We start from the raw sequence: 13,622 nt of genomic DNA on the forward strand, positions 1-13,622 counted from the left end.
TTTGATCACTATGAGAAGCTGCTAATTGGGATATAAGCAGAATTATAACCAGTGACCAATTGACAGCAATTAATATATAATGTGTTTTGGTTGGAATACACATTAAAATATTAAAACACTGCTGCCATCAGCATTAGAACCTGGTTACCTAAACAGAACCACAATCAGTGATAAAACAACAATTGTGTGGGTAATAAAATACACATAAAACCTTTTAAGTGTATAAATACAGATATCACCAAACACAGATATCATAAGGTTAACCCCACACAATACAACATCACTGACTCAATGAAACTGAGAGCCACCACATTTCAGCCCTCACCAAGGGTTAATGATGACAAAGGTGCCAACACACCAGTGATTGATATAGGTGAAAAGTAGAGAAAAAAAACTTCCAAGTTCTCTCCTCTCCTCTTGGTTGAGCAGACCTGAATTCCCTAGCCCAGTGGTTCCCAAACTGTATGCCGTGGCTCCCTGGGGTGCCTCGGGACACTTTCAGGGGTGCCGCGGGTTGGTGGTCCAGGACCAATTCAAATTATTTATGATCAATTATTTATGGACAAAACCAGTGCTGGTGGCTGCCAATCATAAAATATATGTACAATCAGAAGCAAATCCTGCCCTTTAAACCATAACTGAACCTAAGAAGCACATATAAACACAATCTACTTAATTTTATATATATTTTTTGGCGCCATGGGGTGCCGTGGAAAAATTCTGATAGGGTGCCGTGATTCGAAAAAGATTGGGAACCCCTGCCCTAGCCACTGTCTTAACCAATATACAGACTGCACTTGTAATCGCATCAAATACATGATAGACGGATTTTAAAAAAGTAACAGTCTGGTTTGAAACAAAAGTAACAAGCCTAACAGAAGTACAAATCCTGGGCAGAATGCCAACAGATGAGATGATACTATACTTAAGTACCCAAAAGGAATAAAAAAACGAATGATTGAATATATAGTCCCTGGATACACACAAATAAACCATTTATCATCCCAACTGATACCCCAGGAAATACTATACCCCTGAATATAGAGGATTATGGGGCAGATTTATTAAGATTGGTGACGTGACAAAGTGTCTGCTTTTTATCACCGGTCAATCAGATCCTAACTGTGAAGTTACAGGCTTGGTTTGAAAAATGACAGATAGGAGCTGATTGACCGGTGCTAAAAACCAGACACTTTATAACTTCACCGAACTTAATAAATCTCCCCCTATATACTCAGATTGCAGTACTAAGGGCAGTATTCAATGAGAAAAGTTCTCCGTGTTTTGTGGAGAATTTGTGCTTTTTTCGCCTTGGACGGGGCATTTTGCTCTCCAAAAGCGAGCAACCCTATTCAATGTGAAATGTTCTCCGTCTTTCTAAGTGATTTTCGCCGTCTCTCTCCGTGTAGAAATTCTCCATCTTTTGATGGAGAGCTGGAATGTGAACTTTTAATCTAAAAGGGTTTTGTATTTAATTTTGGTGTCAAAAAATCAGGATTTTTTTTCTGTGAAGGGGCATGTGATTTTTATTCATGTGCTTATAGCACATGAATATATATTTAATTTAAAAAAAAATATTTTTTTTAATTTTTTTTTCATTTTTTTTACACAGTGCAGCCAGCAGGGGGCCGGAGCGCTCGAGCCGCTCATTAGATATTCATATATTCACTGCACCCGTATGCACGTTCGGGTGCAGTGAATACTGAGTCCCCCGCTGGCTATAGGGGGGGGCAGCCTGTGCTGCCTGGGTCCCAGGGGGGCCCCCTACCCTCACATATGTTCTGTGGCATCCAGGGAGACTTTAATCTCCCTGGATGCCACGTCCTACGGCTCCCTGTCAGCTCCCTGCCGCGGACGCTCGTCCGCTGCAGGGGTTAAGACTCGCCGCGAGTGGCGGCGAGTCTTAAAAACGTTGAATAGTGGGAGCAGGAGTGGCAGCGAGCCCTCCGGAACAAGGAGAGTGCATGGAGAGCAAAATAAAACGCTCTCCATGCACAGAGAACTCCGTCATTGAATACTGCCCTAAGACATCAGCCTGCCTATTTTAAAGATTTCACCTCCATAAAACCACTACTAAAGTAGTAGCAAATACATGTCTAATTGAAAGTCTAAAGCCGGATATACACTTTTGCGATGTCAGCACAATCTGTTGTTTCTGGGCAAAACATTTTTGGGGCAGATGTATGAAGAGTTGATAAGGGGAGAAGGGGAGAAATGAATGATCCGGTGAGCAGCAAATACTATGCACCCCTGTCCATATTGACGCTGCTATTTAAATGATAGCAGGCCGATATGCAGGGCGAATGTATGAATGGTCAGCAGCGCTGACCGTTCCACCCGCTGCTGCTATCGGCTTCGCCAGCAACAGGCTGGTGAAGCCCTATCTCCACAGCAGGATATTTATTAACCCCTTCACGACATTTGACGTATATATACGTCATGGCCGGGAAGTACTTCCCGACCGTTGACGTATATATACGTCATGGCTTAAAACTGTCACTGCGTCTAGAGACGCAGTGACAGAGGGACGATGTCTGCTGTCCCTGACAGCAGACATGTCCGTGCATGCCCAGGGGGGGCGGCGATGCCGCCCCCCCGTCGGCGATCGCTGTGATTGGCTGTTCATTGTGAACAGCCATTCACAGCGTTTTCTGTGTCACCGGCGAATAACGTTCGCCGGTGACACGGGATCGGAGGTGATTGGTGCTGTAAAGTACAGCACCAATCACCGCGGGGTGTAAGGGTGACACTGGTGTCACCCCACCTCACCCCTCCCGCCCCCAAAGGCCGTGATTGGTTCGTCGGACCGACGGACCAATCACAGCCATGGAGGGGGGTTTAAACTAACGGTGACTGCACTGCAGACGCCATTCCGGTCTGGAATAGCGTGCAGTGCGGTCACCGTGCCCAGCTGCCGCCTATACTGACCAGAACCCATCCAAAATACTTACCTGATCATTGAGATTGCTTATGCTTGTGACATCTTGTGACATCCTGTGACATCTTGTGCTGCTGCGATTTATTAGATAGAGAGAGAGTTAGAGAGAGAGAGATAGAGAGAGATAGAGAGAGATAGAGAGGCCTAGTGCTATATTTTGTGCTGCTGCAGTGTGATAGAGCTATAGATAGAGAGATAGAGAGAGATAGAGAGAGATAGAGAGAGAGATAGTGACAGATTGTGCTATATATTTTTTATATAACTGAAAGAGATAGAGAGATAGAGAGAGATAGAGAGGCCTAGTGCTATATTTTGTGCTGCTGCAGTGTGATAGAGCTATAGATAGATAGAGAGAGATAGAGAGAGATAGAGAGAGAGAGATAGAGAGATAGTGACAGATTGTGCTATATATTTTTTTTATAACTGACTGCTGCCCCCCCTTTTGTGCTGATCAGTATAAATTAACTGATCAGCAACTTTTTGGGGGCGCAGGTTTTTTTTTATATATAGATATACCTGTCAGTGCTGCTGCTGCAGTGTCATAGAGTGATAGATAGTGAGAGATAGAGAGATAGAGAGAGATAGTGACAGAGAGTGATAGAGAGTGCTAAATTTTGTGTCTGCTGCCCCCGCCTTTTGTGCTGATCACTATATCTGAGGTGATCAGCAACTTTTTAGGGGTGCAGAGGTTTTTTTTTTTATATATACCTGTCAGTACCACCAAAGGTTGTGCACCTGCTGCCCCTCACTGGTAATCAGTGTCGCATCACTGATCACCTTTTTTTATTTTTTGTGAGTGCTGTGGGGTCTTTTTTACATTTTTTTTTTTACACACACTGTGATTTTGTGTGTGTCCTGTGGCCACTGTGCGCTGATCAGTGACGTACATCACTGATCAGCTTTTTCGGCACAGGGTTGATCTATTTTATTTTTTTTTTAATCAAATTCCTGTTGCCTTTGAGCGCTGTTCAGTGACGGACGTTACTGACCAACATCTGTGCTCAATTTTTGGCGCAGGACCTTTTTTTTTTTTAACCCCTTCCATTTTTTTTTTTTTTAACCCCTTCCATTTTTTTTTTAACCCCTTCCATTTTTTTTTTTTAACCCCTTCCATTTTTTTTTTTTTGAACCCTTCAATTTTTTTATTTTTGTATTTTTTTTTTTTCTGCACTACATACATACACACTACATACCCCCCGGGTTGAAATAAAGTTTGTACCCCCCCCTACACTATACACGTGTTGAAACATTTCACTACCAGTAACACAAAAATATAAATGGCATCCCAAATGTCATCCCAAATGTCGTCCCAGTCATCCAGGAGAATGTATTCGGTGGAGGAGGCATATGCCATGCTTGCCTCTGACTCTGACACAGCCAGTGAGGCAAGCGGGGAATTTGAAGGATTTGTCTTAAGCTCCTCTTCCTCCTCTGATGATGAGGGACCCCCTCAAAGACGCCCCCATAGAGCAGCTGAGACCCCCCCCCCAATAATTGATCTCGTATGGACCCCACCACCAGACAATTTTGAGCCCCAGGTTCCTGAGTTTTTGGCCATCCCAGGAATCCAATTTGATTCAACAGGTCTCAGAGAAATTGACATTTTTAAATTATTTTTCTCTGATGATTTTATAAATTTAATGGTGGACCAAACTAATTTATATGCCCAGCAGTTTATTGCTCAAAACCCCACGTCATCATTTGCTAGGTGGACCCCTGTAGATGCAGTAGAGATGATGACGTTTTGGGGTCTGGTGTTACATATGGGCATAGTAAAAAAGCCACAAATTAGGCAATATTGGAGTACAGATGTTCTGTACAGCACCCCATTTCACCGTATGGCCATGCCCCGGGCTCGTTTTGAGGCAATCCATAAATTTATACATTACACCGATAATGCACAGTGCCCACCCAGAGATGATCCCACCTTTGACAGGCTATTCAAAGTCAGGCCGGTCATTGATCATTTCAGTGCCAAATTTGCAGAGCTATACATCCCTGATAAATGTATTAGTATCGACGAGTCCCTTATACATTTTAAAGGAAGGGTTAAATTCCGCCAGTACCTTCCCAGTAAGAGGGCAAGGTATGGGATAAAAATGTATAAGCTGTGTGAAAGCACCACAGGGTACACCCACAAGTTTAGGGTATATGAAGGGAAGGATTCAAGAATTGAACCACCAGAATGCCCCCCCTCCCTCGTAGGTGTTAGTGGAAAAATTGTCTGGGATTTAATGCACCCCTTCCTGGATAAGGGTTATCACCTCTATGTGGATAACTTTTACACCAGCATCCCCCTGTTTAAGGCCCTTGGTTCAAGAGGTACAGCAGCTTGCGGTACTGTGCGCAAGAACCAAAGAGGCCTCCCCAAAACGCACATTGCCCAAGTAATGAGAAGGGGTGAAAGCAGGGGAATATGCACCGAAAATATGTTGTTGGTCAAATATAAGGACAAGAGGGATGTCCTTATACTGACAACAATTCATGGAGACAGTACCACCTCCATCCCTGTACGAGGTACCAGTACCCACACCTCAAAACCAAATTGTATCCTAGATTACAATAAGTACATGGGTGGAGTGGATCTTTCAGATCAGGTACTGAAGCCGTACAGTGCCCTGCGGAAAACAAATATCTGGTACAAGAAGCTGGCCGTGTATATCATCCAGATGGCACTGTATAACGCTTACGTGCTATTCCGTTCTACCGGCCAGAGGGGGACATTTATGCACTTTCAAGAGGAAGTCATAAAGAGCCTAACATTTGGGAATCAGCAGGCAGAGGGCCCCAGTACTTCTAGTACTGGCCCCCGTATTTGCTATAAAAAGGGAATAAGAAAGGAAACTATTTTCCACTGTGAAACTTGCCCCGACAAACCCGGCCTATGTATAAAGGAGTGTTTCAAAATATACCACACATCTATGGATTATTAGGTTCATCATTTCACCGTGCTTCGGGGGTCTTGCTAATGCCACATAGCACCCACCATTCATTCCACCAGAATCTGAGCTGCAAAAACCAAAAATCACTCCTTCCCTTCTGAGTCCTGCCATGCACCCAACTGGTATTTTTTGGTCACATGTGAGGCATTGCCGTACTCTGGAGAAATGGGGGCACAGATTTTGGGGTGCTTTGTCTCCGTCATTCCTTGTGAAAATGAAAAATTTTGAGCCAGAAGTACATTTTTGTGTAAAAAAATGTATTTTTTTCATTTTCACTGCCCAGTTGTACCAAAATTGATGAAACCCCTGGGGGTTTGAAATGTACACTATACCCCTAGATGAATTCCCTGAGGGGTGTAGTTTGCAAAATGGCGTCACTTGTGGGGGGGTTCCACTGTATTGGTAATGCAACATAGCACCCACCATTCATTCCACCAAAATCTGTGCTGCAAAATCCAAAAATCACTCCTTCCCTTCTGAGTCCTGCCATGCACCCAACTGGTATTTTTTGGTCACATGTGAGGCATTGCCGTACTCTGGAGAAATGGGGGCACAGATTTTGGGGTGCTTTGTCTCCTTCATTCCTTGTGAAAATGAAAAATTTTGAGCCAGAAGTACATTTTTGTGTAAAAAAATGTATTTTTTTCATTTTCACTGCCCAGTTGTACCAAAATTGATGAAACCCCTGGGGGTTTGAAATGTACACTATACCCCTAGATGATTTCCCTGAGGGGTGTAGTTTGCAAAATGGGGTCACTTGTGGGGGGGTTCCACTGTATTGGTAATGCAACATAGCACCCACCATTCATTCCACCAAAATCTGTGCTGCAAAATCCAAAAATCACTCCTTCCCTTCTGAGTCCTGCCATGCACCCAACTGGTATTTTTTGGTCACATGTGAGGCATTGCCGTACTCTGGAGAAATGGGGGCACAGATTTTGGGGTGCTTTGTCTCCTTCATTCCTTGTGAAAATGAAAAATTTTGAGCCAGAAGTACATTTTTGTGTAAAAAAATGTATTTTTTTCATTTTCACTGCCCAGTTGTACCAAAATTGATGAAACCCCTGGGGGTTTGAAATGTACACTATACCCCTAGATGAATTCCCTGAGGGGTGTAGTTTGCAAAATGGCGTCACTTGTGGGGGGGTTCCACTGTATTGGTAATGCAACATAGCACCCACCATTCATTCCACCAAAATCTGTGCTGCAAAATCCAAAAATCACTCCTTCCCTTCTGAGTCCTGCCATGCACCCAACTGGTATTTTTTGGTCACATGTGAGGCATTGCCGTACTCTGGAGAAATGGGGGCACAGATTTTGGGGTGCTTTGTCTCCTTCATTCCTTGTGAAAATGAAAAATTTTGAGCCAGAAGTACATTTTTGTGTAAAAAAATGTATTTTTTTCATTTTCACTGCCCAGTTGTACCAAAATTGATGAAACCCCTGGGGGTTTGAAATGTACACTATACCCCTAGATGATTTCCCTGAGGGGTGTAGTTTGCAAAATGGGGTCACTTGTGGGGGGGTTCCACTGTATTGGTAATGCAACATAGCACCCACCATTCATTCCACCAAAATCTGTGCTGCAAAATCCAAAAATCACTCCTTCCCTTCTGAGTCCTGCCATGCACCCAACTGGTATTTTTTGGTCACATGTGAGGCATTGCCGTACTCTGGAGAAATGGGGGCACAGATTTTGGGGTGCTTTGTCTCCTTCATTCCTTGTGAAAATGAAAAATTTTGAGCCAGAAGTACATTTTTGTGTAAAAAAATGTATTTTTTTCATTTTCACTGCCCAGTTGTACCAAAATTGATGAAACCCCTGGGGGTTTGAAATGTACACTATACCCCTAGATGAATTCCCTGAGGGGTGTAGTTTGCAAAATGGCGTCACTTGTGGGGGGTTTCCACTGTATTGGTAATGCAACATAGCACCCACCATTCATTCCACCAAAATCTGTGCTGCAAAATCCAAAAATCACTCCTTCCCTTCTGAGTCCTGCCATGCACCCAACTGGTATTTTTTGGTCACATGTGAGGCATTGCCGTACTCTGGAGAAATGGGGGCACAGATTTTGGGGTGCTTTGTCTCCTTCATTCCTTGTGAAAATGAAAAATTTTGAGCCAGAATTACATTTTTGTGTAAAAAAATGTATTTTTTTCATTTTCACTGCCCAGTTGTACCAAAATTGATGAAACCCCTGGGGGTTTGAAATGTACACTATACCCCTAGATGAATTCCCTGAGGGGTGTAGTTTGCAAAATGGGGTCACTTGTGGGGGGGTTCCACTGTATTGGTAATGCAACATAGCACCCACCATTCATTCCACCAAAATCTGTGCTGCAAAATCCAAAAATCACTCCTTCCCTTCTGAGTCCTGCCATGCACCCAACTGGTATTTTTTGGTCACATGTGAGGCATTGCCGTACTCTGGAGAAATGGGGGCACAGATTTTGGGGTGCTTTGTCTCCTTCATTCCTTGTGAAAATGAAAAATTTTGAGCCAGAAGTACATTTTTGTGTAAAAAAATGTATTTTTTTCATTTTCACTGCCCAGTTGTACCAAAATTGATGAAACCCCTGGGGGTTTGAAATGTACACTATACCCCTAGATGAATTCCCTGAGGGGTGTAGTTTGCAAAATGGGGTCACTTGTGGGGGGGTTCCACTGTATTGGTGCTTTGGGAGTCTTGCTAATGCAACATAGCACCCACCATTCATTCCACCAAAATCTTTGCTGCAAAATCCAAAAATCACTCCTTCCCTTCTAAGTCCTGCCATGCACCCAACTGGTATTTTTTGGTCACATGTGAGGCATTGCCGTACTCGGGAGAAATTGGGGCACAGATTTTGGGGTGCTTTGTCTCCTTCATTCCTTGTGAAAATGAAAAATTTTGAGCCAGAACTGCATGTTTGTGTAAAAAAATGTAATTTTCCATTTTCACATCCCAGTTGTACCAAAATTGGTGAAACCCCTGGGGGTTTGAAATGTACACTATACCCCTAGATGAATTCCCTGAGGGGTGTACTTTGCAAAATGGGGTGACTTGTGGGGGGGTTCCACTGTATTGGTGCTTTGGGAGTCTTGCTAATGCAACATAGCACCCACCATTCATTCCACCAAAATCTTTGCTGCAAAATCCAAAAATCACTCCTTCCCTTCTAAGTCCTGCCATGCACCCAACTGGTATTTTTTGGTCACATGTGAGGCATTGCCGTACTCGGGAGAAATTGGGGCACAGATTTTGGGGTGCTTTGTCTCCTTCATTCCTTGTGAAAATGAAAAATTTTGAGCCAGAACTGCATGTTTGTGTAAAAAAATGTAATTTTCCATTTTCACATCCCAGTTGTACCAAAATTGGTGAAACCCCTGGGGGTTTGAAATGTACACTATACCCCTAGATGAATTCCCTGAGGGGTGTACTTTGCAAAATGGGGTGACTTGTGGGGGGGTTCCACTGTATTGGTGCTTTGGGAGTCTTGCTAATGCAACATAGCACCCACCATTCATTCCACCAAAATCTTTGCTGCAAAATCCAAAAATCACTCCTTCCCTTCTGAGTCCTGCCATGCACCCAACTGGTATTTTTTGGTCACATGTGAGGCATTGCCGTACTCGGGAGAAATTGGGGCACAGATTTTGGGGTGCTTTGTCTCCTTCATTCCTTGTGAAAATGAAAAATTTTGAGCCAGAACTGCATGTTTGTGTAAAAAAATGTAATTTTCCATTTTCACATCCCAGTTGTACCAAAATTGGTGAAACCCCTGGGGGTTTGAAATGTACACTATACCCCTAGATGAATTCCCTGAGGGGTGTACTTTGCAAAATGGGGTGACTTGTGGGGGGGTTCCACTGTATTGGTGCTTTGGGAGTCTTGCTAATGCAACATAGCACCCACCATTCATTCCACCAAAATCTTTGCTGCAAAATCCAAAAATCACTCCTTCCCTTCTAAGTCCTGCCATGCACCCAACTGGTATTTTTTGGTCACATGTGAGGCATTGCCGTACTCGGGAGAAATTGGGGCACAGATTTTGGGGTGCTTTGTCTCCTTCATTCCTTGTGAAAATGAAAAATTTTGAGCCAGAACTGCATGTTTGTGTAAAAAAATGTAATTTTCCATTTTCACATCCCAGTTGTACCAAAATTGGTGAAACCCCTGGGGGTTTGAAATGTACACTATACCCCTAGATGAATTCCCTGAGGGGTGTACTTTGCAAAATGGGGTGACTTGTGGGGGGGTTCCACTGTATTGGTGCTTTGGGAGTCTTGCGAATGCAACATAGCACCCACCATTCATTCCACCAAAATCTTTGCTGCAAAATCCAAAAATCACTCCTTCCCTTCTGAGTCCTGCCATGCACCCAACTGGTATTTTTTGGTCACATGTGAGGCATTGCCGTACTCGGGAGAAATTGGGGCACAGATTTTGGGGTGCTTTGTCTCCTTCATTCCTTGTGAAAATGAAAAATTTTGAGCCAGAACTGCATGTTTGTGTAAAAAAATGTAATTTTCCATTTTCACATCCCAGTTGTACCAAAATTGGTGAAACCCCTGGGGGTTTGAAATGTACACTATACCCCTAGATGAATTCCCTGAGGGGTGTACTTTGCAAAATGGGGTGACTTGTGGGGGGGTTCCACTGTATTGGTGCTTTGGGAGTCTTGCTAATGCAACATAGCACCCACCATTCATTCCACCAAAATCTTTGCTGCAAAATCCAAAAATCACTCCTTCCCTTCTAAGTCCTGCCATGCACCCAACTGGTATTTTTTGGTCACATGTGAGGCATTGCCGTACTCGGGAGAAATTGGGGCACAGATTTTGGGGTGCTTTGTCTCCTTCATTCCTTGTGAAAATGAAAAATTTTGAGCCAGAACTGCATGTTTGTGTAAAAAAATGTAATTTTCCATTTTCACATCCCAGTTGTACCAAAATTGGTGAAACCCCTGGGGGTTTGAAATGTACACTATACCCCTAGATGAATTCCCTGAGGGGTGTACTTTGCAAAATGGGGTGACTTGTGGGGGGGTTCCACTGTATTGGTGCTTTGGGAGTCTTGCGAATGCAACATAGCACCCACCATTCATTCCACCAAAATCTTTGCTGCAAAATCCAAAAATCACTCCTTCCCTTCTAAGTCCTGCCATGCACCCAACTGGTATTTTTTGGTCACATGTGAGGCATTGCCGTACTCGGGAGAAATTGGGGCACAGATTTTGGGGTGCTTTGTCTCCTTCATTCCTTGTGAAAATGAAAAATTTTGAGCCAGAACTGCATGTTTGTGTAAAAAAATGTAATTTTCCATTTTCACATCCCAGTTGTACCAAAATTGGTGAAACCCCTGGGGGTTTGAAATGTACACTATACCCCTAGATGAATTCCCTGAGGGGTGTAGATTGCAAAATGGGGTGACTTGTGGGGGAGGTTCCTAACTTTTAGCACTTATGGTGCCTAGAAACCTACATGGTGCCTAAAAAAAAATCTCATAAAAAGGAGGCTCCAAAATCAAGTAGGTGCTCCTTCTATTATGAAGCCTGTGGTTTGGTCAACGTGCACACTAGGGCCACATATAGGATATTTTTGAAAACAAAAGAATTGGGGGAATCAATTTTTAGTCACATTTCTCTAGTAAAATCTACTGTATTCGTTAGAAAAATGTATTAAAATTGAAACTCTGCAAAAAAAAAGAAATTTTGAAATTTCACCTACACTTTGTTTTAATTCCTGTGAAACACCTAAAGGGTTAACAAACTTCCAAAATGCTGTTTTGAATACTGTGAGGGGTGCAGTTTTTGAAATGGCATCATTTATGGGGGTGTCTCACATACAAGTCCCTCAAAGTCACATCAGAACTGAACTGGTCCCTAAAAAAATCAGTGTTTGAAATTTTCATGAAAATTTGAGAATTTGCTATTCATATTGTAAGCCTCCTAGTGTCCAAAAAAATTAAAAGGAAGTTGAAATAATGATGGAAACATAAAGTAGACATATGGTCTATGTTAGTTATTAACTATTTTGAGTGGTATGATTATTTGTCTCACAAGCAGAAAATTTAACATTTTGCAAATTGCTAAATTTTCCATTTTTTCACGATATTTTGGTATTTTTCACAAAAAAACACAGACTGTATCGACCCAAATTTACCACTAATTTGAAGTACAATGTGTCACGAAAAAACAATCTCAAAATCACTGGGATAAGTAAAAGCAAAAAAAAGTTATCCCCACTTAAGTGAGACATGTCAGATTTGAAAAAAAGGGCTCTGTCATGAAGGCACAAACTGGCTCTGTCATGAAGGGGTTAAACAAAAAGGGCACGATAATACATCTGCCCCATTGTGAGGATTGTACAGTCTGAACATATATGACCCACTCCCACGGGTCATATATGCAATTTCCTGGTTTGCCGAGCTGCACAGCCAATCAGGAGATATCATGCAGATGTGGCGCAGTTAAATGAAGGACAGAATGAGATATCATAGAATTGCACAGCAGTACAGCCAATCTCGCTTGTTCCGGGATGAGTTTGTCCTGACCATAACACTAAAAGGGCATTAGTCTAAGAGTCTCTGTGTGGCATCTACTCAGACACAGAAAGCACCGAGCAGCATGTGAAGGTTGATGCTGGATTAGTTCCAAAGCAGAGACCACCACCAAAATGCTACTATTGTCCAACAGAAGATTTTTTTTGTCTAGTCAATATTATTTGTATGATTTATATTAGAAAACGTTATAAATAATCTGACAGGTTAAAACTTTATTACTTGTATTCAGGCAGTGTGTCCCAGAGGTGTAGGAAAGTCTTATTTATCTGGTAGGACGTTTTTTAAAGTGAATTTTCTTTTGAACTATAAAAACAATTACACGTCAATCCAAAAATTGCTATTGTTTTATTATGATCAATTTCCCACATGTCAGCAATCATAATTCAAATGGTAGAGTATTTCTAATGTCTGCTGGTTCTGTAAAAATTCCTTCTAGGATTGACTGAAATAAATAATAATTGTTGTACTTACATTTACAGGATGATCTGTCCAACTGAGAGCAAGTCAAATTAGTTCCTCTGAGATGGCTGTCATGAGCCTGTCTTGTCCTCTACTTCCTTCACATGAAAAGAGCAGATTAAAAGGTTTGTTGTACCCGGATTAACAGACAGAAACCAGTTTTCAGATTGGAGAAACGTATTGGATTGCCATTGGACTGTCATATACTCGTGTGCCAATTTCATCACTATTAGGAGAAGTCTGATAATCCAGTACGTTACAGTAACACATTCCACGCACTATATAGGTAACAAATAGGATTATTTTGGTACATTCATAAAAGGCTACTTCTAACAGAGGCTCTCATTTAATGCTGTTACCTGTTTTTATCAAGTTGGTAACAATGGTAAATAAAATAACTGATGAAAACAGACAATATGCTAGAGCGATGCGATTCGATGCGGTTTTGCATAGGATTCAATGTTAACAAGGTCCTGTTCATTTCCCCACTATCCAAGTGGGCATGGAGTTGGATATAAACCTGTGGCGAGTGTAGCGAGCCACCGAGCCCGAAGCGTGGCGAGCCCCGCGAGGGGACGCAGATTTCTTAAAAAGTATTCTGTGTCCGCTCGCCACAGGTTTATATCCAACTCCATGCCCACTTGGATAGTGGGGAAAGGAAAAGGACCCCTTTTTTCCCATTGAATTCTATGTTTAAATGGACTCAGACCATTTTAACATTGAATCCTATGGAAA

At 42.4% G+C, this 13,622-nt stretch overlaps 1 protein-coding gene across 1 annotated transcript in view; it reads right to left on the minus strand.

The window, feature by feature from the left end:
* SAMD7 (sterile alpha motif domain containing 7) overlaps positions 1-12,912 on the minus strand; it is a 61,429-nt gene extending 48,517 nt beyond the window's left edge. The window contains exon 1 of the mRNA XM_083174748.1: positions 12,900-12,912. The gene's annotated coding sequence lies outside the window, so the exon portion shown is untranslated. The remainder of the gene's footprint in view (positions 1-12,899) is intronic.
* Positions 12,913-13,622: the final 710 nt, after the last annotated feature.

The sequence above is a fragment of the Crinia signifera genome, chromosome 3 (genome assembly GCF_055691185.1).
Source record: "Crinia signifera chromosome 3, ASM5569118v1, whole genome shotgun sequence".
Classification (NCBI taxonomy): domain Eukaryota; kingdom Metazoa; phylum Chordata; class Amphibia; order Anura; family Myobatrachidae; genus Crinia; species Crinia signifera.